The following is a 24,313-nucleotide window of genomic DNA, read 5'->3' on the forward strand; positions in this document are numbered from 1 at the left end:
GTTGAGAAGTTCTAACCTTTTAGCAGATTTCTTTTATACAACATAGTGTTATCAACTGTCTTCATTCCCGGTGGTTCAGACGGTAATCTGCCTGCAATGTAGGAGACCCAGGTTTAATCCCTGGGTCCCGAAGATCCCCTGGAGAAGAAAATGGCAACCCACTCCAGTATTCTTGCCTGGAGAATTCCACGACAGAGGAACCTGTTGGGCTACAATCCATGGGGTTGCTATTGCCGCCTTGCTATAAACATTAGGTTGTCAGAAACACTAGTTCTTTCACCGCTCTAGCTCCTGGCAACCATTCTTCTACTGTTTCTATGATTTCCACTTTGTTTTTTAAAAATTAAGATTCCACATATAAGTGATACCAGGTAATAATTGGCAGCGCTTGTCTTTCTGTGGCTAACTTCACTTAGCATAATGCCCTCTTGGGTCATCCATGGTGTTACAGAGCGCAGGATTTTTTTCCCCCTTTTTTAAGGCTGACAGCATGGTATGTCTGTATATCTTTATCTATATCCATATATACACATACATATAGCATTTCCTTTATCTGTTTGCTTGTCCACAAAAGATTGTGTCTGTACCTTGGCTCTTGTGAATAATGCTGCAGTGAGCATTGGAGTACAGTTAGCTCTTTGAGATGATGTTTTCGTTTCCTTTAGGTTTTATACTCAGAGATGGAATTGCTGGATCCTATGGTAGTTCTGATTTCTTAAGGAACCTCCACACTGTTTTCCACAGTGGCTGCACCAGTTTGCATATCCATGAACAGTATACGTGTTCTGTTACTTTTTTCTCCACATGCTCAGGGACATTGTTATCTCTTGTTCTTTTGATAATAAGCATCCTAACAGGTGTGAGGTGATGGCTCCATTGTGGTTCTGATTTGCATTGCCCTGATGATTACAGTTTTTGAGCACATTTTCACATACCTGTTGGCCATAAGTATGTCCTCTTGGGAAGAAAGATTCCTTGCCTTTTGCCCATGTTTAAATAGGATGCTTTGTTTATTTCTTGTTATTGATAACTAGAGGAGGAAATGGCAACCCACTCCAGTATTCTTGCCTGCAGAGTCCCATGGACAGAGGAGCCTGGTGGGCTACAGTGCATGGGATCGCAAAGAGTCGGATAGGACTGAGAGACTGAGCATGCATGCATGCTATTGATAACAATGTATTGATTTCTGAAGAGTTATCCCTACTTTCATTACATGCCCAGGAAGTTGGGTTACTGACTGGACATAGTGCAAGCAGAAGACTAGGGAATTAACACTGAATAGAAAGTCTCACAGTTAAAATGAATAAGCCAATCTAAGAAAAAAAAAAAATCAATTCCTTAGCACTGGGCCCAGACAGCTCCTGCAGAGCGTGGGCGTTGTGGGGGTGCTGACAGGCAGGCGATGTGGTGAAAAGACATCTTTTCACTGAGTGCCAGTAGGGTTTTGATTTTGAGTCTCTTTAGCTCATTCCTAAATACCTTACAATTTTATAATCAACATTTTAGTAATATCTCTGCCAGTCATGTGTGTGTGTGTGTGTGTGTGCACGCGTTATGCATGGTAAATAGTGCGCCTAACTTTTTAAAGAATCCTGTTTCTGTTTCAGTTTCTTTGTTTATTTGTTTTGGTATCTGACCTGTTGGGGATAAATACAGCTTCCAAAACCCTTTCCAAATCACCAGTAATCAGATATTGTGAAGTTATTTTTTGCTTTCTCTTTATATTAGCATGACCAATTAAAAAAAAAATCTTTGTTATGTATTTGCCTTTTGTAAATAATTAGTAGTACCTCCCATCCCCTTGTCTCCCTCATTTACTGTTTCTGCCCCTGCACTTTGACTTGGAGGAGTAGAATTTAATGAAGATAGAGATCTGAGGAAAGTGTCATATTCTAGTGAGCTCTAGTGGTGGGGCACGGCTACTGTGTAGAGTATCTTATATACAGGAATTTCCCAGAGTCACATTTGTGGTTAAATGCATGCTGGTTCTGACCATCCTTACATGTAACAGAATATTTCAGTTAAGTTACATAGTGTGGTAGATGGCCATCTTTTATGGTGTTATCTCCTCTTTTTTTGTAAACTGATGGGTTTTTATTTTTGCTTTTTAGTTAATTCTCTATTTATTTTTGGCTCTGCTGGGTCTTTGTTTCCGCGGGTTTCTGTTTTGCTTTCTCTAGTTAATGGCAGGGACTACTCTTCTCTGTGGTGTGCAGGCTTCTCATTGCTGTGGCTTCTCTTGTTTCGGAGCATGGACTCTAGGCACACAGTAGTTGTAGGCTCTAGAGCACAAGCTGAGTTATTAGTGTACTGCTGTACAGGCTTAGTTGGGGCGTGTGGGATCTTCCCTGACCAGGGATTAAACCTGTGTCTCCTGTATTGACAGGTGACCACCCAGCCACCAGGGAAGCCCTGGTATTTCTTCTTAAACAGCTACATGTTAGAGGCAAATTGTTTCCAAGAGAAAGCATTTCGTATTTTCCTTTAAGTGAAATAAGTCAGACAAGGCAAATACTGTATGATCTTATGTGTGGAATCTAAAACAAACAAGTGAAAACCTCTCCAAAACTGAACCCAGAGATATAGAGAACAGATGGCAGTTATCAGAGGCTGTGAGAGTAGGGGGTGGAGGTGGGTTGGGGGGCGTTGCCCTAATGGTGCGGGAGCGAGTGATGAGAATGAAGACAGAACATGAAAGCTAGTGCCATGGGTCAGGGACCTGCAACCTCTATTGGACTGAGGTTCAGAGTCCACTTGGAGTCCAGCTTTATTCCTAACTGCAGACTATAAGACTTTCTTTGATCTTATCTTTCTCCAAACACTACACTGACGAGGTCCAGATCTCCTTGTTTTCACCTGAGGCCATTCCCTCCTGGGCTAGTCTTGAGAACAGTCAGCAAGTGCGTAGGCAGTGTTCATGCCTAGTGTTGAACCGGTGTTCCGAGGTCCATTCATGATCTCAATCATAATCGTTTCTGGGTCTGCCCTTGGGGTTTGTAACAAGGCAGTTATTCTAAGAAAAGCATAAAAGATAATCATTAACACAGTTGATTAATATACACTGTTTTTGCAGGTGCTATTTCTATGGAATTTCTCAAGGTTGTGAAAGTACATTATTAGGAATTCCCACTACCAGGGTAGGGGGGTGTTAGGCAGAATGAGTGAAGACACTCAAAAGTTACAAACTTATAAGAGAAATATTTCCTGAGAATGTTATCAATACATGGGGAAAAATAAATCTCTCTCTCAAATCTTCCTTTTAAGGAATGGCTGCATAATCTATTAAGATCTCTTTTCTATGTCTTTTCATTTTTTCTTTCTCTTCTCAAGTCAGTTCATCTTAAATAGCTCCTTTGTTAGGTAAAATTAAGCTCTGATATGTGCAAAGAGGATTTCAATATGAGGTCCATTGACATATAACTCCTACAAATGCAACTCGAGTATAAAGATATTTCACTAAATCCTTACCTTAAAAAATTGACAAGGACAATGCTGTCTTTGGAAAGAGTCTTCCACACACGGGCACCCTTTCTTCTGTAGGATTCCTCAGTTGGTGTTTTGAATAAACAAGGATCACAATTAATGTCTGATTTTCTGAGAGGCTGCATGCCTGTCCCAGGCTTCCTTGCGGGGGTGACAGACTCATCCTTTCATGAACGGACCAGTGTGCAGCCCTCCTTCCTCAGTCCTGCTTGCTCATCTGCAGGCAGTGGACAAGTGCAGACTTAGGTCAGTTCAGTTCAGTTCAGTTGCTAAGTCATGTCCGACTCTGCGACCCCATGAGTTGCAGCATGCCAGGCCTCCCTGTCCATCACCAACTCCTGGAGTTCACACAAGCTCTTGTCCCATTGAGTCGGTGATGCCATCCAGACATCTCATCCTCTGTCATCCCCTTCTCCTCCCGCCCTCAATCCCTCCCAGCATCAGTCTTTTCCAGTGAGTTAACTCTTTGCATGAGGTGGCCAAAGTATTGGAGTTTCAGCTATAGCATCAGTCCTGAAAGTGAAAGAGGAGAGTGAAAAAGTTGGCTTAAAGCTCAACATTCAGAAAACTAAGATCATGGCATCTGGTCCCATCACTTCATGGGAAATAAATGAGACTTAGGTCAGTTCGGACCAATTCTGGAAGGGAGTCGGGGGCTCCACTGCCGCCTACCTGGGCATGGACTTGGACTTGGACTTCAAGCCAGGTGCTGGTGTCCCAGGAGAGTCCTTTGTTTCTCAGGATGCTTGTCTATTTTGACCCAGCTTCCAATCAAATTTTCACTTGGTTCTCTGCCAGAAGGTAGATCCTTGTCACGGATCCAGATTCCAATGGTCTTGAAACTCGGCTTGACCCTGGTCAGCCTCTCTCCCCAGATGCCTGGGAGGCTGCCTAAGATGAACCCGGAGACTTTGAACTACCTCATTCCTTCCTCTCTGAATATAACTGTCAACTCCAGTCAGCCACTCACTGACTTTGTTGGGTAGAGGCCTTGTTTGGTCTACTGCCACCCCGCCCCCAACTGATGCTCTTGGGTGATCCCAGCTTTGTAACCTCCTGTGGTGTTCTGTTGACCTCCTCTGCTGCTGCTCCCCACCTCCAGGAAAACCCTCTGAATGGGTAGGGGCTTCTTCCAGCCCTCCTAATTCCAGATTCTTCTCCTTTGCCCTTGGCCTGAGCTTGCTTCTATGACTGGCCTCTTGTGGGTTTTGACAAGACCTCACTTATTAAGGGACTGAACCTGTGTCTGAAGAGGCAAGGGATGGGTAAGGTGGCTTCTAGACATTTTGACAACAAGTGTGACCTTCCTTGAAAACTGGATTAGGAGGTATGGGTATTGTGGAATGAGATGCACTTGGAAGAAGATATCAACCAGAATTTTTATATCTAATTTTGAGTGGTTTCCCATAGTCCCAATAGAAGAAACAGAGTGAGAAGTGGAGTGGGACCAAGCTGGGTAAAGGAAGCAGCTGGCCATTTATTCACACATTCATGGAGGGATAAAGATGCTGGACCCAGATGCCCGAGTTCACATCCCAGCTGTGTCAGGTACTTGTTTGGTGATCTTGGGCAAGTTACTTCATTTCTTCCTGCCTCACTTTCCTCAGTAAAGAATCTGCCTGCAATGCAGGAGACCTAGGTTCCATCCCTGGGTTGGGAAGATCCCCTGGAGAAGGGAGTGGCTACCCACTCCAGTATTCTTGCCTGGAGAATATCTTGGACAGAGTAGTCTGGCAGGCTATAATCCATGGGGTTACAAAGAATTGGACACGCCTGAGCAATTAACACTTTCACTTTACTCTAATGAGATGGGAGACAATAATGGTATTTATTTCCTTGGGGGATAGTTATGAGATTAATGGTTTCATAGGTGTAAAGTTGTACAATAGTGCCATTATGTAATACATGTTACAGAAGTTACAGCTATTTATGTTATTTGCCTTTTATGTGCCAATCCTTTAGCCATGTTGTATACAGTTGTTGCAGGTCAAGGATGAGAAATGAAAATAAAGTAACAAAGCTAGTTTTCTTTTAGTAAATTAAAAAAAAAAGCAATTGTCTCCCAAATGTGCCCAAACTATTTTGAGCAGTAGTAGAATTGCTGGACACTCCAGTACTCTTGCCTGGAAAATCCCATGGACTGAGGAGCCTGGTAGGCTGCAGTCCATGAGGTCGCTAAGAGTCGGACAAGACTCAGTGACTTCACTTTCACTTTTCACTTTCATGCATTGGAGAAGGAAATGGCAACCCACTCCAGTGTTCTTGGCTGGAGAATCCCAGGGACGGGGGAGCCTGGTGGGCTGCCGTCTATGGGGTCACACAGAGTTGGACATGACTGAAGTGACTTAGCAGCAGAATTGCTGGAATAAAATAACTAATGTCAGGGCTGTAGTATTTAATTTGATGTCTCAGTTTTGGTCTCTAAACCCTTTCATTTAACTTCTGACTCTCTGTAATTATTTCAAGCCATTCCTGGGCATTACTATTTAAGTTTTCAACTCTGTCAATGCTATTTCTCACCATTTCTAATTTATTTATTAGTTTTGTAGAGGTGTTTTGCTCTCAGGATGTTTCCTGAATTCTGTAGTTTCCCTTTGTAATCTCCTTTCTTTGCCTTGTCCTCTCATGTTTTCTTTCTTGTTTTGCTGATTTTATGTTCTTAATTTTTCATAGTGGATCATTTATTGGAAGAACTTTTTTTTCTTTTTGTAACTTAGAGTGTGGTCAACACTTTTAAAGCCTGAAGTGAGTGGTAGGACACAGATAGCTTAATTTTAAAAAATGTTTTGGCCACACCTTGAGTCATACAGGGTCTTAGTTCTTTGACCAGGGATTGAACCCATGCCCTCTGCATTGAGAGTGCAGAGTCTTAACCACTGGACCAGGGATGTTCCACAGACAGCTTTAAAAGAGTTGAGAAGTACTAATCACTCCAGTTTCTAATGAAATATTACAAATTAGGCTCAAGGCAAAAAATGCTTGATCTAGAGATGGAATCAAGGGTGGAGAATTAGTCACCCAGAGGTACTTCTCTTGTGTTGGCTATCACCAGCACCTGTATGAGAACTTCTCACCCATTTCTGGGAGGATATTTCCTTCCAGGCTGGCTTCTGCACTTGGTTTTCCTTCTTTACTTTTGTCATAGTTGTGTGTATTTGCTCTGCCATTTCTTTTTATGTCAAGTATATTTAAGAAAGGCAGCTTCAGCTGTACCTTCCAACTTAATTTGAGTGACTTGTCCTTGATGGCTTCTGTCCTTGTGTGAGAAGTGTTTCTTTCTGAGCTTCAGTTTGCATCCTGGACATCATGCTTTATCCGCTTTTCTGTTGCCTGAGGAGATCAAGGAGGAGAAAGTATAGCTGGTTGTTGTTGAGGCACTAAGTCATGTCCGACTCTTTGTGACCCCATGGACTGAAGCATGCCAGGCTTCCCTGTCCTTCACTACCTCCCAGAGTTTGCTCAAGTTCATGTCCATTGTGTTGGTGATGTTACTAACCATCTCATCCTCTGCCACTCCCTTCTCCTTTGGCCTTCAACCTTTCCCAGCTTAGGGGTTTTTTCCAATGAGTTGGCTCTTCACATCAGGTGACCAAAGTGTTGGAGCTTTAGCTTCCGCATCAGCCCCTCCAATGAATATTCAGTGTTGATTTTCTTTAGGATTGACTGGTTTGATCTTGCAGTCAAGGGACTCTCAAGAGTCTTCTCCAGTACCATCATTCAAAAGCATCAATTCCTTGGCACTCAGCCTTCTTTATGGTCCAACTCTCAATTCCATACATGACTACTGGAAAAGCCATAGCTTTGACTATACGGACCTTTGTCAGCAAGTGATGTCTTTGCTTTTTAATATGCTGTCTAGGTTTGTCATGGCTTTCTTTCCAAAAGGCAAGCATCGTCTAATTTCATGTTTACAGTCACCATCTGCAGTAATTTTGGAGCCCAAGAAAAGAAAATCTGTCACTGCTTTTACTTTTTCCCCTTACATTTGCCATGAAGTGATGGGACCGGATTCTATGAGCTTAGTTATTTTTTAATGGTGTAGCTGGAATTGTGACTAATCATGATGTTACGATTGGTGGATTTAATATGTTTTTCCTGTCATTTTATTCAAAGTTGCTGGAAAGTTCTTATAAATTCACAATATGACAACAGCATTCTTGTATGTTTGTGTCTCCTTTTGCACACAGGTGTGTTCCCTTTAGAGTACATTTCTAGAAGAGAGTAAATGGATAAAAAGGCATGTTAACTCCATCTTTCTAAGGTGGTTGTACTAATTTATGCCCCCACCTACTCAGTGTACAGTTTCTGTTTCTCTGTAGCCTCCTCATTGCTTAGAATTATTGGACTTTTATGAACATATGGGATGCATGTATCTTTTTGAATTATAATTTAGTCTAGATATATGCCCAGGAGTGGAATTGCTGAATCATGGACTTTAAAATTTTTGTTAATTTAATGGGTGTTAAATTTTATAGTTTTTTTATGCTGATTTAAAAAAATTATTTATTTTTAATTGAAGGATAATTGCTTTGCAATATTGTGTTGGTTTCTGCCATGTCAACTTGAATCAACCATAGGTATATATACGTCCCCTCCTTCTTGAACTTCCCTCCCACCTCCTACCCCTGTAGGTTGTGACAGAGCCTGAGTTTGAGTTCCCTGAGTCATGCAGCAAATTCCCACTGGCTATCTAAATAGTAGCTCTGTTTTAATGTGCATTTGCCTTATTCTAGTAGAGCATCTTTTCATCTATATATACATAATAATAAAAATGTATATGTATACATATATATGTAATGACTCATCTATGAATGGTCTGTTTATGTCTTTTGCTCATTTTTCATGTGGGGGTATCTTTTTGATCTAGAGAAGTCTTTTTTACACATTCTAGATCCTTCATGTCAGTAATATACATTGTAAATATCTACTACTAGCCTATGGCTTATATTTTTTCATTTTTAATTTGCTAATTTTCATTTATGGCTTGTGCTTTTTTTTCTGCTCTAAGAATTTCCCCACTTTTTACCAATAACCTTGTATATTTTCTTCTAATCATCTTTACTTCTTGTTTTTCATGTTCAGATTTTTAATTCTCTTTGAATTTACTTTTGCTGTTGTTGACTTAAAAAAGACACACTGTGTAAGAGTTGGTAGTTAAGTTTTATTTGGGGCAGAAATGAGGACTGCAGCCCGGGAGACAGCACCTCAGAGAGCTGAGAGACTGCTCCAAAAAGGTAGTGGTGGAGGGTCAGTATACGTGATTTTGGTGAAGGGGAAATTCGATGCATTAAAGCACTTATCTTACAAAAGGTTTTCTGTTAGTCTTGAGTAGCTGATGTCACCATGAAGGGATTTAGTGCTTTTCTAAATATGAGGAGATGCAGGGATTGGGGCCACAAAACCAGGTCCTGAAAATATCTATCTAAAAGCCTGTTCCACCAGTTTTCATGGAGCACAAAGTACCTCATTCTCCACCCTGAACTCCCTTCAGGGCCTATTGAAGGCCAACAGCTGCAGCAGTGTAGGATTCAGTCTCTGCAGAGGCAGATGGCAAATGCCCTTGGCGAGTGGCAATTTGTAGTTGATAGTATGTTGTGAGCTAGGATTTCAAATTTAATTTTCCCATTGAATCATCACTAGCCCCAGATCATTCGTTCAGTAGTCAAGTCCTTTCCTTGGTGATTTGTGATACCATTTCTCTGTGTATATATGTAGATTTCCAGGCTGTCTCTTCTCTTTTATTGGTTATTTTGATCTGCTCAGGCTGCCATAGCAAAAATGCCATAGACTGGGTGCCTTAAACAACAGAAATGTATTTTCTCACAGTTCTGGAGGCTGGAAGTGGGATATCATGGTGTCAGCAGAGTTGGGTTCTCATGAGAACCCTCTTCCTAGCTTTCAGATGGCAGACTTGTGGCTGTGTCCTCACAAGAGAATGAAATCTTGCCCTTAGTCTTCTCAAAAGATCATCCTGTTGAATTAGAATCCCACCCTATGACCTCATTTATTCTTAATGACCTTCTAGAAGCCCCTGTCAAATTGGGTTTAGAGCTTTTTGTGGGAGGAAACAGTTGGGTCCATTTTTGTTGTTTAATTGCTCAGTCGTGTCTGACTCTTTGCAACTGCATGGACTGTAGCACCCCAGGTTTTCCTGTCCTTCATAACTCCTGGAATTTTCTCACACTCACATCCATTGAGTAGGTGATGCCATCCAACTATCTCATTTTTTGTCACCCCCTTCTCCTCCTGCCCTCAATGTTTCTCAGCATCAGGGTCTTTTCAGTGAAGCATTTTAACTATATATAATTTAAAGTTTTTCAGCATTTTTTATCAATTTCTCTATCATGATGAGGACCTTAGCACACTTTAATTATCAAACAACTGCTCTCCTTTATTTTTCAACTGTTTCTGGAGTTTGGCTATAATTTTTCAGACATGAAAAATTCATTCTTTACATGGATATAAATTAATTAAATTTAATCACATATTTGGTCTACTTCTGTGCCATTTTTGTGTCCCTTATTGATAAAGGTGAAAGAGGAGAGTGAAAAAGCTGGCTTAAAAGTCAACATTCAAAAAACTAAGATCATGACATCTGGTCCTATCACTTCATGGCAAGTAGATGGGGAAAAATGGAAATAGTGGCAGATTTTCTTTTCCTGGGCTCCAAAATCATTGTGGACAGTGACTTCATCCATGAAGTTAAAAGACAGTTGCTCGTTGGAAGAAAAGCTATGACAAAGCTAGACAGCGTATTTAAAAGCAGAGATGTCACTTTGCCGACCAAGGTCTGACTAGTCAAAGCTATGGTTTTTCCAGTTGTTACGTGTGGATGTGAGAGTTGGACCATAAAGAAGGCTGAGTACCAAAGGATTAATGCTTTTGAATTGTGGTGCTGGAGAAGACTCTTGAGAGTCCCTTGAACTGCAAGGAGATCAAACCAGTCAATCCCAAAGGAAATCAGCCCTGAATATTCATTGAAAGGACTGTACTGGAACTGAAACTCCAATACTTTGGCTATCTGATGTGAAAAGCCAACTCACTGGAAAAGACCCTGATGCTGGGAAAGATTGAGAGCAGGAGAAGGGAGCAACAGAGGATGAGATGGTTGGATGGCATCACTGACTCAGTGGACATGAGCTTGAGCAAACTCCTGGAGACAGGGAAGGACAGGGAAGCCTGGTGTGCTGCAGTCCATGGGGTCGCAAAAAGTCTTAGCAACTACTTGATGTCATGTGGTGTACAGTGTGGGCAAGCCTGCCCCACTCTGATGGAAAGGATTCCATGTTCCCACTCACCCTGACCTTGGCTTCTCTTCAACCCATGATTCTTTTTTTTTTTTTTATTAACAATTTTATTGGAATATAATATCCACAGCATATATTTTTTGCATAGAGTTTACAATTCAGTGAATCTGAAATTCTTTTTTATTAACTTGTGTAAATTATATTTAAATTAAGTTGACTACCTTAGCCACAATTCCAGGACATTTAGTGCATCCTCCATGGTTTGCATCCATTTTTCCTGTCTAGTTGCTGAACGTTTCATCATTTCAAAGAGAAACCCTATACCCATTATCATTCACTTCTCCCCAGAGCCCCTGGCCCTTGGGAGCCCCCATCCTGCCTTTTCTCTCTGAGTCTGACCATTCTAGGAACCTCATGTAAGTATTTTTTCTTATGTGACTGGCTTATTTCACTTAGCATCATGTATTCAACATTCATTCATGTTGTAAAGTGTATCAGAATTTCTTTCTTTTTCAAGGCTGAATATTATTCCATTGTATGAATATGCCACATTTTGTTTATCCATTAATTTGTCAGTGGGCACTTAGGCTGCTTCTACCCTTTTGGCTCTTGTGAATAATGCTGCTATAAATATGGGTGTACAAATATTTTTTCAAATCCCTGGTTTCATTTCTTTTGAGTTTATACTCAGAAGGAGAATTACTGGATCATATGGTATGCCTATGTCTTCTTATTTTAAGAATTGCCATACTGTTTTTCACAGTGCCTCCCTCATCATTTTATATTTCCACTAGCAGAGCACAGGGTAGCTTCTAATTTCTTCACATACTTGACAGCACTTTTTAATTTTTAAAAATCTGTGTTTTTGTAATAGCCATTCTAGTGTGTGTGAAGTAGTAGCTTGCTGTGGATTTGATTTGCATTTCTCTAATGATTAGTGGGGAAAACCACTAGACCATTCAGGTATGACCTAAATCAAATCCCTTATGATTATACAGTGGAAGTGAGAAATAGATTTAAGGGACTAGATCTGATAGACAGAGTGCCTGATGAACTATGGACAGATGTTCATGATAATGTACAGGAGACAGGGATCAAGACCATCCCCGTGGAAAAGAAATGCAAAAAAGCAAAATGGCTGTCTGAGGAGGCCTTAAAAATAGCTGTGAAAAGGAGAGAAGCGAAAAACAAAGGAGAAGAGGAAAGATATAAGCATCTGAATGCAGAGTTCCAAAGAATAGCAAGGAGAGATAAGAAAGCCTTCCTCCGTGATCAATGCAAAGAAAAAGAGGAAAACAACAGAATGGGAAAGACTATAGATCTATTCAAGAAAATTAGAGATACCAAGGGAACATTTCATGCAAAGATGAGCTCAATAAAGGACAGAAATGGTATGGACCTAACAGAAACAGAACATATTAAGAAGAGGTGGCAAAAATACACAGAAGAACTGTACAAAACAGAGCTTCACAACCAAGATAATCACGATGGTGTGATCACTCACTTAGAGCCAGACATCCTGGAATGTGAAGTCAGGTGGGCCTTAGACAGAATCACTACAAACAAAGCTAGTGGAGATGATGGAATTCCAGTTGAGCTATTTCAAATCCTGAAAGATGATACTGTGAAAGTGCTGCCCACAATATGCCAGCAAATTTGGAAAACTCAGCAGTGGCCACAGGACTGGAAAAGGTCAGTTTTCATTCCAATCCCAAAGAAAGGCAATGCCAAAGAATGCTCAAACTACCACACAATTGCACTCATCTCACATGCTAGTAAAGTAATGCTCAAAATTCTCCAAACCAGGCTTCAGCAATATGTGAACCATGAACTTCCAGATGTTCAAGCTGGTTTTAGAAAAGGCAGAGGAACCAGAAATCAAATTGCCAACATCTGCTGGATGATGGAAAAAGCAAGAGAGTTCCAGAAAAACATCTATTTCTGCTTTATTGACTATGCCAAAGCCTTTGACTGTGTGGATCACAATCAACTGTGGAAAATTCTTAAAGAGATGGGAATACCAGACCACCTGACCTGCCTCCTGAGAAACCTATATGCAGGTCAGGAAGCAACAGTTAGAACTGGACATGGAACAACAGACTGGTTCCAAATAGGAAAAGGAGTATGTCAAGGCTGTATATTGTCACCCTGCTTATTTAACTTCTATGCAGAGTACATCATGAGAAACACTGGGCTAGAAGAAGCACAAGCTGGAATCAAGATTGCCGGGAGAAATATCAATAACCTCAGATATGCAGATGACACCACCCTTATGGCAGAAAGTGAAGAGGAACTAAAGAGCCTCTTGATGAAAGAGGAGAGTGAAAAAGTTGGCTTAAAGCTCAACATTCAGAAAACTAAGATCATGGCATTCAGAAAACTAAGATCATGGTCTTATCACTTCGTGGGAAATAAATGGGGAAATAGCGGAAACAGTGTCAGACTTTATTTTTCTGGGCTCCAAAATCACTGCAGATGGTGACTGCAGCCATGAAATTAAAAGACACTTACTCCTGGGAAGGAAAGTTATGACCAACCTAGATAGCATATTCAAAAGCAGAGACATTACTTTGCCAACAAAGGTCCGTCTAGTCAAGGCTATGGTTTTTCTAGTGGTCATGTATGGATGTGAGAGCTGGACTGCCAAGAAAGTTGAGCGCTGAAGAATTGATGGTTTTGAACTGTGGTGTTGGAGAAGACTCTTGAGAGTCCCTTAGGCTGCAAGGAGATCCAACCAGTCCACCCTAAAGGAGATCAGTCCTGGGTGTTCATTGGAAGGACTGATGCTGAGGCTGAAACTCCAATACTTTGGCCACCTCATGCGAAGAGTTGATTCATTGGAAAAGACTCTGATGCTGGGAGGGATTGGGGGCAGGCGGAGAAGGGGACGACAGAGGATGAGATGGCTGGATGGCATCACCGACTTGATGGACATGAGTTTGAGTGAACTCTGGGAGTTGGTGATGGACAGGGAGGCCTGGTGTGCTGTGATTCATGGGGTTGCAAAGAGTTAGACATGACTTAGCAACTGAACTGAACTGAATGGTTAGTGATGTTGAGGATCTTTTCATGCATTTATTTGCTGTCTGAATATTTTCTGTGGAGAAATGTGTATTGAAGTCTTTTGCCCATTTTTAAATCAGGGTGTTTGTTTTTTTGTTGTTGATGAGCCCCTATTTGTTAACAGGTAAGATATTTTTACTGTCATGAACTTTATTACTTTGAGGAAAGATACTGACTGGCACTTTATTTTCTGCTTTTATCTCTCCATCATAGTTCTCCATCAGTTATTATTTATTGCTGTCCTAGTTCGTTCTGTTCTCAGAGTTGACCCAGCAGATCCATTCCTTCTCTTCCCTTCCCACATCTCTTGTTTTGGACTCTTGTCTTTTTAACTGTTGATTCCTTGGATGGAGAGTTTTACTTAAGCCAGCTGTCCCATGTTGCTTTCTTTTTCTTCCTAAGGATTGTCATCTGCTTTCTGATTTTAGCCACAATTCCTCCACTGAAGCTGCATATCGGAAGTCCAAGAGCTTCTGACTCCACATTTTTTTTTTTTTTTTTGGTATGATTGGCACTAATGATGATTTCTTCCTTCTTGAGGCTCCTTTGGTCCCTGAGACACTTCTCTGTGAAGGGAGTGAGCAGTGGGGTTTAGAACTATGGGCCTTTGCCTGGCTGTAGATGCCAGCTTTGAGCATGAACTCGCTCTAGGACCCAGGCTAGTGACTTCATTCTGTGGGATTCCCCTCAGTGAAGGAGAATGTTAACACCCACCTCAGAGATGTGTGATGAACATGGAATGAGTTATCACATGAAACCTGCTTAGACACAGTAGTTCACACACAGGAAGTGTTAATTTTTAGCCACTACTGGGACACTACAGTTGGTCCTCTATATCAGTGGGCTCTGTATCGTTGAATATTAACCAACTATGGATAGGAAATATTCAGGAAGAGAAATTATGAAAAGTATCTAAAAGCAAACCTTGAAGTTGCCTTGTACCTGCCAGTGTTGATGTAGCACTTGGATTGTATTAGAGATGTATCATCTCTAGTAATCTAGGGATGATTTAAAGTGTACAGGAGGATGTGCATAGATTATATGCAAGTACTTTGCCATTTTATAAGATAACTGAGCTTCCTTGAATTTTGGTGTCCGCAGGGGTGCTAGACCCAGCCTCCCGTAGACACCGAGGGGTGAATATAATTGGTTTTCCTCTTTTGTGTCCAGTTGATCCCTTTTCACCTCCATTTGTTCCCCTCCTGACTCTTGTTTACTAAATAATTCTGTTCTTTGTTCCTCATTGTTCTTTTCCTAGACATTGTGTTGCTCTTGTCATTTCAATGTACACCTTTATGCAGGCAGATTCTCACCAGGTCACCTCTCTACCTTTTAAAAGGAGACTTCTTGTAGCATGAAACTGCTAAATAGACATATTTTGGGGAGGACATTTTGACCCTTGTCAAAGCACTCCATGTCAGCTGCCCCCTCACTGTCTCATACACAGCCATGTCAGTTCCACGTAAAGCCTGGACAAATTTGATCTTTCACTTATTTCCATAAATTGCATTTAAAAAAAATTTTTTTTTATGTAGACCTTTCTTTATAAAGCTTTTGTTGAATTTGTTACAATATTGCTTTTGTATTATTTTTTTATTTTTGTGGCCGAGACATGTGGAATCTTAGCTCCCTGACCAGGCATCAAACCTGCACCCTCTGCATTGGAAGATAAAGTCTCAACTACTGGACTGCCAGGGCAGTCCCTGAATTGCATTATTTTGAAGATGAAATCAAAGTGTCACCCTGCACCGTGCACCTTACAGGACCATGTTAAGTGATTATATTCTGAGCGAATGTAAGAAGGGATGGTGGGGCTTTACAAATCAAGCAAACTAATGTCATGGAAGTCTTAGGAATGATCTAGAATAGAGCCTGGAGCTTACTAGTTCCTATTCTGTGAGGTACTTTATTGACTTTTGCAAAAACTTTAGGAGGGAGGTAGTATTATCTTCTCTTTTAAGAAAATTTCCATTTCTCATTTTCAGAGAAAATAGGCTTAAGAAGGTAGATATGCCTGGAGTCTCATAACTATCAAGTGACTGACTTAAGATTTGACCCAGTTCCTTGGGTTCCAAACACAGAACTCTTAACATCTTGATTGTCTTTTATATGTATCATTTCCCGTTTTCCGTTTCTCATTTTATTCTTTCCTATCCCCCTTCCTATATTTCTTAGATACTCTAGAGCTTAGTTCCTTTCAAAGAGATGATGTGTGTGATTTCTCAATAATATCTCATTTTAATGTTTGAGTGAATTCAATCCTGCTTTTAGCTTTATTCTCTCTCTTTTCTGTGATTTTCATTTGTTGTCTAAATTCCTTTATGAGCTGAGTCCTTTTCTTTCCTTCTTTTCTTTAATAACGGAAATACTTAAGGCTATACATTTGCCTCTGAAAGCAACTTACAGCACATTCTAAAGGATCTTATTTAGTGTTCTTTTTTGTTTTATAAGTAATCTGTTATTACATCTTTAATATCTCCTTTTCTCCTCATAGTTAATTTTTGTTTATTTCTAAGGGACTGGGATTTGATGATCTTTTTAAAAAGTGTTAGTTGCTCAGTCATGTCCAACTCTTTGTGACCCCACGGACTGTAGTCTGCCAGGCTCCTGTCCATGGAATTTTCCAGGCAAGAATACTGAAGTGGGTAGTATTCCCTTCTTGTTAAACTTAATGTTACTTTTTGGTTTTAGTTTATTGCTGTGATGATGGTCCATTGTTTTCCTCTTAAGTCTGTATACAGTTATATTGCTATTTAGAAATATGCATAGTTATAATTATGGAAATGCTGGTTTGAAATGAAAATGAGCAGGATTTGAAAACAGTGCTTATAATTCACTTACTTGAGTCTAAATTTTGAGTTCTTGTTTCTTCAACTGATGTGCTTTGTTTCTTTTATTATTAAAATAAAATACATATTCTCAATAAAATTCTTAGGGCACATTTCTAGCTTTGGTTTTTATAGGAAAATGGTTCCAGCCTGCTCTGTAACAACCAGCACGCAGTGAAAAAATGAAGAGCTGTTGTTAAGTTGAACAGTAGGACTAGCTAACAAACCCATCAACATTTAACAATTTTAATGAGCTTTTCCAAAGTGTCATATTTTCACTTTGAATCTTTTCACATTAAAATCTATGGTCTTCCTGCCAATGTTATATTTAATGAAGCTGTGTGCTTTCAGGCAGATTTGGATCAAAGCGAATGTGAGTGAGCTGGAAGCAGAATCCATTACAAACCCAAGTGTCTGAGGGGAAATTTCCTGAGCATGTGGGACTCGGTTCTATTCATTCCTTCAGGGCAATCTTAGCCACGGTCCACGATGTCCCAAGGCAGTGAGTCATTCAGGACTACTTGGGAATTGGTAAGTTAGGTCAGTGAAATGTCTCTCTCACATATTTCTCCTTCTTCCACTGATTCATGGTGTCTGCGCTGGGTTTCCAAGGGAGAAACCGTGAAGGCACGAGGAAGTGACTGGCATTTGATCCAGGAGATGATGTTTGCATGTTAGTATTTTCTTTTTCTTTTCAGGAAAGGTGGATTATGTAGATTTACTGACAAACTATGATGACCTAGAGGTGGCAGAGGAGTGTTGACTTAAAAAAAAAGAAGTTTTGCAGCAAAGGGCAGGTAGTCTGAACATTAAAAAATTATGGTTAGTTAAGGAAAAGCAGATATCTCAAGGAATTTAGCACTTTTCTCTGTATGGGAAGATGCAAGAGTCTGGGCTCACTGAAATAATTTCCTTTCATATGCATCTTAGCTGTCTGGGGCCAGTTGTTGTTCAGTCACTCAGTCGGGTCCGACTGCAACCCCATGGATTGCAGCATGCCAGGCTTCCTTTACTATCTCCTGGAGTGTGCTCAAACACATGTCCATTGAGTTAGTGATGCCATCCAACCATCACCCCCTTCTCCTCCTGCCCTCAACCTTTCCCAGTGTCAGTCTCTTTTCCAATGAGTCAGCTCTTCATATCAGGTGGCCAAAGTATTGGAATTTCAGCTTCAGCATCAGTCCTTCCAATGAATATTCAGGGGTGATTTCCTTTAGGATTGACTGGCTTAATCTCCTTGCTGTTTAAGGAACTGTATCCTGGTGTGTGTGTGTGTGTGTGTGTGTGTGTGTGTGTGTGTGTGTGTCCCTCCCCCCATAGCCTTAGGGAGTGGGTGGGCTGCCAGATCTCAGGTTTGGCTCTTCCTGGGTAACCTCGGGGCTTAGAAATTCACATTTGGAGGGCCGGGAGTTGCTGAGGCTGTGACAATCTTGTTTATTGATACGGCAGGAAATACTCCATTTCTTAGGGGGGGGGGCAGTTCTGGAGAGGTAAGATGTGGCAGGAAAAACTAAGAAAGGAGGGGACACAGCTGAATGGAAGTACTCCCATCTGTTTTCGACTCTTGAATGTTGTAACCATCTGTCTGCTCTTCAATTACAGTTCCTGCCTTTCGAGCTTTCTTTAAACAGAAATAAAAACCTAGTGGGTAAAAATTATGGAGAAAACCGTTTACTTTTCAAAATATTCATAGAGAGAGGAGGAAGTCTGTCCTGACAGATCTAAATGCAGTATGGCTTGTGGGCGGAATTCTGCCCAATACCCCGCTATTGTGTTTGCAGCTTAGCAAAGCTTGCACAGGTGCATTGCTGATATTCAGGCAATTACTGCTTTGAGTAATTTTATTCATTTATTCACTTAGTAAATGCTGAAGTGCTCTAGGGCTGACATATCAAGGGGCCAGAAGTGAGGGTCTTAAAGAATAGAAATTGCTTGTCTCACAGCTTTGGAGGCTGGAAGTCTGAGGTCAAGGTGTCTGCAGGACTGGTTTTGAGATCTGTGAGGGGGGAATCTATTCCAGGCCTCTCCTTTCATTTATCCTTTAAAATTTTTTTTGATTGGAGGATAATTGATTTACAATGTTGTGTTGGTTTCTGCTGTACAACAAAGTAAATCAGCTATAAGTGTACATATGTCCTCTCCCTCTTGAGCTTCCCTCCCACCATTCCCCATCACCACCCTCCTAGGTCATCACAGAGCACAGAGCTGAGCTCCCTGTCTTATACAGCAGCCTCCCACTAGCTGTCTGTTTTACATACCATTCAGTTGCTAAGTGGTAGTGACTCTTTGCAACCCCATGAACTGCAGCATGCCAGGCTTCCCTGTCTTTCATTATTTCCCAGAGTTTGCTCAAACTCATGTCCATTGAGTCAGTGATGCCATCCAACCATCTCATCCTCTGTTACCTCCTTCTCCACCTGTCCTCAGTCTTTCCCAGCATCAGGATCTTTTCCAATGAGTTGGCTCTTTGCATCAGGTGGCCAGAGTATTGGAGCTTCAGCTTCAGCATCAGTCCTTCCAATGAATATTCAGGGTTGATTTCCTTTAGGATATACTGGCTTGATCTCCTTGCCGGCCAAGGTACTCTCAAGAGTCTTCTCCAGCACCACAATTTGAAAGCATCAATTCTTTGGTGCTCAGTCTTCTTTATATAAGGTCTAACTCTCATATCCATATGTGACTACTGGAAAAACTATAGCTTTGACTTATATGGACCTTTTATGGCAAAGTGATGTCTCTGCTTTTTAATATGCTGTCTAGATTTGTCATAGCTTTTCTTCCAAGAAGTAAGTGTCTTTTAATTTTGTGTCTGCAGTCGCTATCTGCAGTGATTTTGGAGCCCAAGAAAATAAAATCTGTCTCTGTTTCTGCTTTTTCTCCATCTGTTTGCCATGAAGTGATGGGACCGGACGCCATGATCTTTGTTTTTTGAACGTTGAGTTTTAAGCCAGGTTTTTCACTCCTCTTTCACCCTCATCAAGAAAGAGGCTCTCTATTTCTTCAGTTTCTGCCAACAGAATGGTATCATCTGCATATCTGAGGTTGTTGATATTTCTCTCAGCATATCTGAGGTTGTTGATATTTCTCTCAGAACTCTTGATTTCAGCTTATGATTCATCCAGCCCAGCATTTCGTATGAGGCTCAGATGGTAAAGAATCCACCTACAATGCAGGTAATCCGAGTTTAATTCTTGGGTTGGGAAGATCCCCTGGAGAAGGGAATGGCAATCCTCTGTGGTATAGTATACTTGCTTGGAGAATCCCATGGACAGAGGAGCCTGGCAGGCTACAGTTCATGGGTTGCAAAGAGTCAGACATGACTGTGTGACTAACACTTTCATTTTCACTCTGCATAGAAGTTAAATAAGCAAGGTGACAATATACATCCTTGATGCTCTCCTTTCCCAATTTTGAACTAGTCCATTGTTCCATGTCCGGTTCTAACTGTTGCTTCTTGGCCTGCATACAAGTTTTTCTGGAGGCAGGTAAGGTGGTCTGGTACTCCCATCACTTGAAGAATTTTCCACAGTTGGTTGTGATCCACATAATCAAAGGCTTTAGCTTAGTCAATGAAGCAGAAGTAGATGTTGTTTTGGAATTCCCTTGCTTTTTCTATGATACAACGGATGCTGGCAATTTGATCTCTGGTTCTTTTAGAAAAGGCAGAGGAACCAGGTATCAAATTTTACACATGGTAGTGTAAGTATGTCAATGTTAGTGTGTGTCTGTCTGTGGTAGTGTATGTCTGTCTGTGGTAGTGTATATGTGTCTGGGGTGGTTACGTGTGTGAGTGGTAGTGTCTATGTCAATATTACTGTCTCAGTTCATCTCACTTTCCCTTTTCTCCAACTGTGAACAAGTCCTTTCGCTATGTCTGTGTCTCTATTCCTGCCCTGCAAATATCATCAGTACCATTTTTCTAGATTTCATATATATGTGCTAATATGCAGTACTTGTTTCTTGTTTTCTGACTTGCTTCACTTTGTATAACAGGCTCTAGGTGCTTTGATGACAATTTTTGACATTCTTTGGCTTATGGAAACATCACCCTGATCTCTGTCTTCATCGTCACTCGATGTTCTGTGTGTGTGTGTGTGTGTATGTGTGTTCATCTTTGTCCAATTCTGTTCACTAAGGACTCCAGTCATATTGGATCAGGGACCACTCTGCTCCAGTATGAGCTCATCTTAAGTAGGTACATCTGCAGGGACCCTGTTTCCACATCAGGCCACTTTCTGGGGTCCTGAGGGTTAGGACTTCATATGGATTAGGGGGAAGACAATTCAAAACTTTAACAGTAATATTCATTTACACATGCAGTGAATGTTTAGTTTGATAGCCATAAGTATGTTTTCTAAGTCTGTGAGTCTGTTTCTGTTTTGTAAATAAGTTTATGTGTATTATTATTATTTTTAGATTCTGCATGTAAGTGATATCATATGACATTTGTTCTTCTCTGTCTGACTTAATTCACTCATTATGACAGTCTCTAGATCCATCCGTGTTGCTGAAAATGACAATATTTCATTCTTTTTAAAAGGCTGACTAATATTCCATTGCCACTGGAAAGTTTTAAGTGCTTGAATGACACTGTTGGACTTGTGGTTTTGAAAAGTTCAGAGTCATGCAGCATAGAGGCTGGAGTGGAGGCGATTAAGTCTAGTGTTCATGAGATAAAGTACTGAAAATGGGTTTGAGTTTGCTTCTTGTGGGCAGATTCAAAGACCCTTCAGCCTGAAAAAAGGAGTGGGATTTGAGATGTCTATGGATGTTCATAGGCTTTTGGATTTGGAGTATGGAACAGGCTTCCCAAGTGGCACAGTGGTAAAGAATCTGCCTGCCAATGTGGGAAATGCAAGGGACTCGGGTTTGATCCCTGAGTTGGGAAGGTCCCCTGGAGAAGGAAGTGGCAACCCACTCCAATATTCTTGCCTGGGACATCCCATGGACAGAGGAGCCTGGTGGGCTATAGTCCATGGGGTGGCAAAAGAGTCCAACACAGCTTAGTGACTGAGTGAGCATGTATCAAAAAGTGTGGAAAGACAATATGGATTGAGGGATGATTTTGAGTATAACCAGTGGAGTGGATAAGTGAGACTGTGTTAAGTAAGAAGAGAGGGTCAAGAGCACACCTCAATTTTACAGGCAAGATGAAGACAAGAGCTAACAAAGGAGAGTCAGAATGAAAAATCAGAGTGCTTAGAGAAGAAGCAGATGAGCAACTCTCAGTTGCAGTATGTGGGATCTAATTCCCTGACCAGGGATTGAAGCCAGGCCCCTTGCATTGGGAACAGAGACTTAGCCACTTGACCACCAGGGAAATTCCGGTGGCTTAGCCTTGACACTATATCTTTTATAGTCTCATCTGATATATATGAAAATATCAGCAGTTTGATAGCCAAAAGGCATTTAGAATCTTTACTGAAATCTTTTATTTATTTATTTTTGTCTGTGTTGGGTCTTTGTTGCTGAATGCAGGCTTTCTTTAGTTGCATGGTTTCTTTTGTTGCAAAGCTCAGGCTTTAGGTGTGCGAACTTCAGTAACTGTAGCATGTGGGCTCAGTAGCTGTGGTTCTGGGTCTCTAAAGCACAGGCTCAATAGTTGTGGCTTGTGGGCTTAGTTGCTCTGTGGCACGTGGAATCTTCCCAGACCAGGGATCAAGCTTGTGTCCCCAGCATTGGCAGGCAGATTCTTAACCTCTGGTTAAGAGGAAGTTCCCTGAAATCTTTCAAAGAGCACCAAAGGCGATTCCATTCATAATGCAAAACAAAAGTTTAAATTCTCCCTCCTCTTCTGCCTTCTGAGTTACCCTGTCCCCTTGCTCTAAATCCTCCACTGTGTCTCCAACCCTCCCTATCCCTTTCATTGATCCTGGCACCTCTTATCTTCCATGTTGGTTTTCTTCTGTTCTACTGGAAGCGCTCTACCTTTTTCGGTATTTCTCAATTCTTCCCTCATCTGTGGCCCATAAAGGACAGAAATGGTATGGACATGGTAGAAGCAGAAGATATTAAGAAGAGATGGCAAGAATACACAGAAGAACTGTACAAAAAAGATCTTCATGACCAAGATAATCACGATGGTGTGATCACTCACCTAGAGCCAGACATCCTGGAATGTAAAGTCAAGTGGGCCTTAGGAAGCATCACTACAAACAAAGCTAGTGGAGGTGATAGAATTCCAGTGGAGCTATTTCAAATCCTAAAACATGATGCTGTGAAAGTGTGACACTCAATATGTCAGCAAATGTGGAAAACTCAGCAGTGGCCACAGGACTGGAAAAGGTCAGTTTTCATTCCAATCCCAAAGAAAGGCAATGCCAAAGAATGCTCAAACTACCACACAATTGCACTCATCTCACACGCTAGTAAAGTAATGCTCAAAATTCTCCAAGCCAGGCTTCAGCAGTATGTGAACCATGAACTTCCAGATGTTCAAGCTGGTTTTAGAAAAGGCAGAGGAACCAGAAATCAAATTGCCAACATCTGCTGGATCATGGAAAAAGCAAGAGAGTTCCAGAAAAACATCTATTTCTGCTTTATTGACTATGCCAAAGCCTCTGTATGGATCACCACAAACTGTGGAAAATTCTTAAGGAGATGGGAATACCAGATCACCTGACCTGCCTCTTGAGAAACCTGTATGCAGGTCAGGAAGCAACAGTTAGAACTGGACATGGAACAACAGACTGGTTCAAAATCGGGAAAGGAGTACATCAAGGCTGTATATTGTCACTGTGTTTATTTAACACATACAGAGTACATCATGAGAAATGCTGGGCTGGAAGAAGCACAAGCTGGAATCAAGATTTCCGGGAGAAATATCAATAACCACAGATATGCGGATGACACCACCCTTATGGCAGAAAGTGAAGAACTAAAGAGCCTCTTGATGAAAGTGAAAGTGGAGAGTGAAAAAGTTGGCTTAAAGCTCAACATTCAGAAAACGAAGATCATGGCATCTGGTCCTGTCACTTCATGGCAAATAGATGGGGAAACAATGGAAACAGTGTCAGACTTTATTATTTTGGGCTCCAAAATCACTGCAGATGGTGATTGCAGCCATCAAATTAAAAGACACTTACTCTTTGAAGGGAAGTTATGACCAACCTAGATAGCATATTAAAAAACAGAGACATTACTTTGCCAACAAAGGTCTGTCTAGTCAAGGCTATGGTTTTTCCAGTGGTCATGTATGGATGTGAGAGCTGGACTATAAAGAAAGCTGAATGCCAAAGAATTGATGCTTTTGAACTGTGGTGTTGGAGAAGACTCTTGAGAGTCCCCTGAACTGCAAGGAGATCCAACCAGTCCATCCTAAAGGAGATCAGTCCTGGGTATTCATTGGAAGGACTAATGTTGAAGCTGAAACTCCAATACTTTGGCCACCTGATGCGAAGAGCTGAGTCATTTGAAAAGACCCTGTTGCTGAGAAAGATTGAGGGCAGGAGAAGGGGTCAACAGAGGATGAGGTGGTTGGATGGCATCACCGACTTAATGGACATGAGTTTGGGTAAACTCTGGGAGTTGATGATGGACAGGTGTGCTGCGGTTCATGGGGTTGCAAAGAGTCAAATATGACTGAGCGACTGAACTGAACTGTGACCTTAATTCCATGCAAGGAACATGTTGGTAATGGCAGCATTCTTGGCAGAGTGGGTCAGAGGAATAGCCTGTCAGTATTCCTCTGTT

General features: G+C 41.2%; 1 protein-coding gene across 4 annotated transcripts in view; it reads left to right on the plus strand.

The window, feature by feature from the left end:
• B3GALT5 (beta-1,3-galactosyltransferase 5) overlaps positions 1-24,313 on the plus strand; it is a 38,893-nt gene that overhangs the window by 528 nt on the left and 14,052 nt on the right. The window contains exon 2 of one of the 4 annotated variants that reach the window (XM_025292061.3): positions 16,973-17,152. The exons of the other annotated variants lie outside the window; for them this stretch is intronic. The gene's annotated coding sequence lies outside the window, so the exon portion shown is untranslated. The remainder of the gene's footprint in view (positions 1-16,972; positions 17,153-24,313) is intronic. 4 annotated transcript variants of the gene reach the window in all.

The sequence above is a fragment of the Bubalus bubalis genome, chromosome 1 (assembly GCF_019923935.1).
Source record: "Bubalus bubalis isolate 160015118507 breed Murrah chromosome 1, NDDB_SH_1, whole genome shotgun sequence".
Lineage (NCBI taxonomy): Eukaryota > Metazoa > Chordata > Mammalia > Artiodactyla > Bovidae > Bubalus > Bubalus bubalis.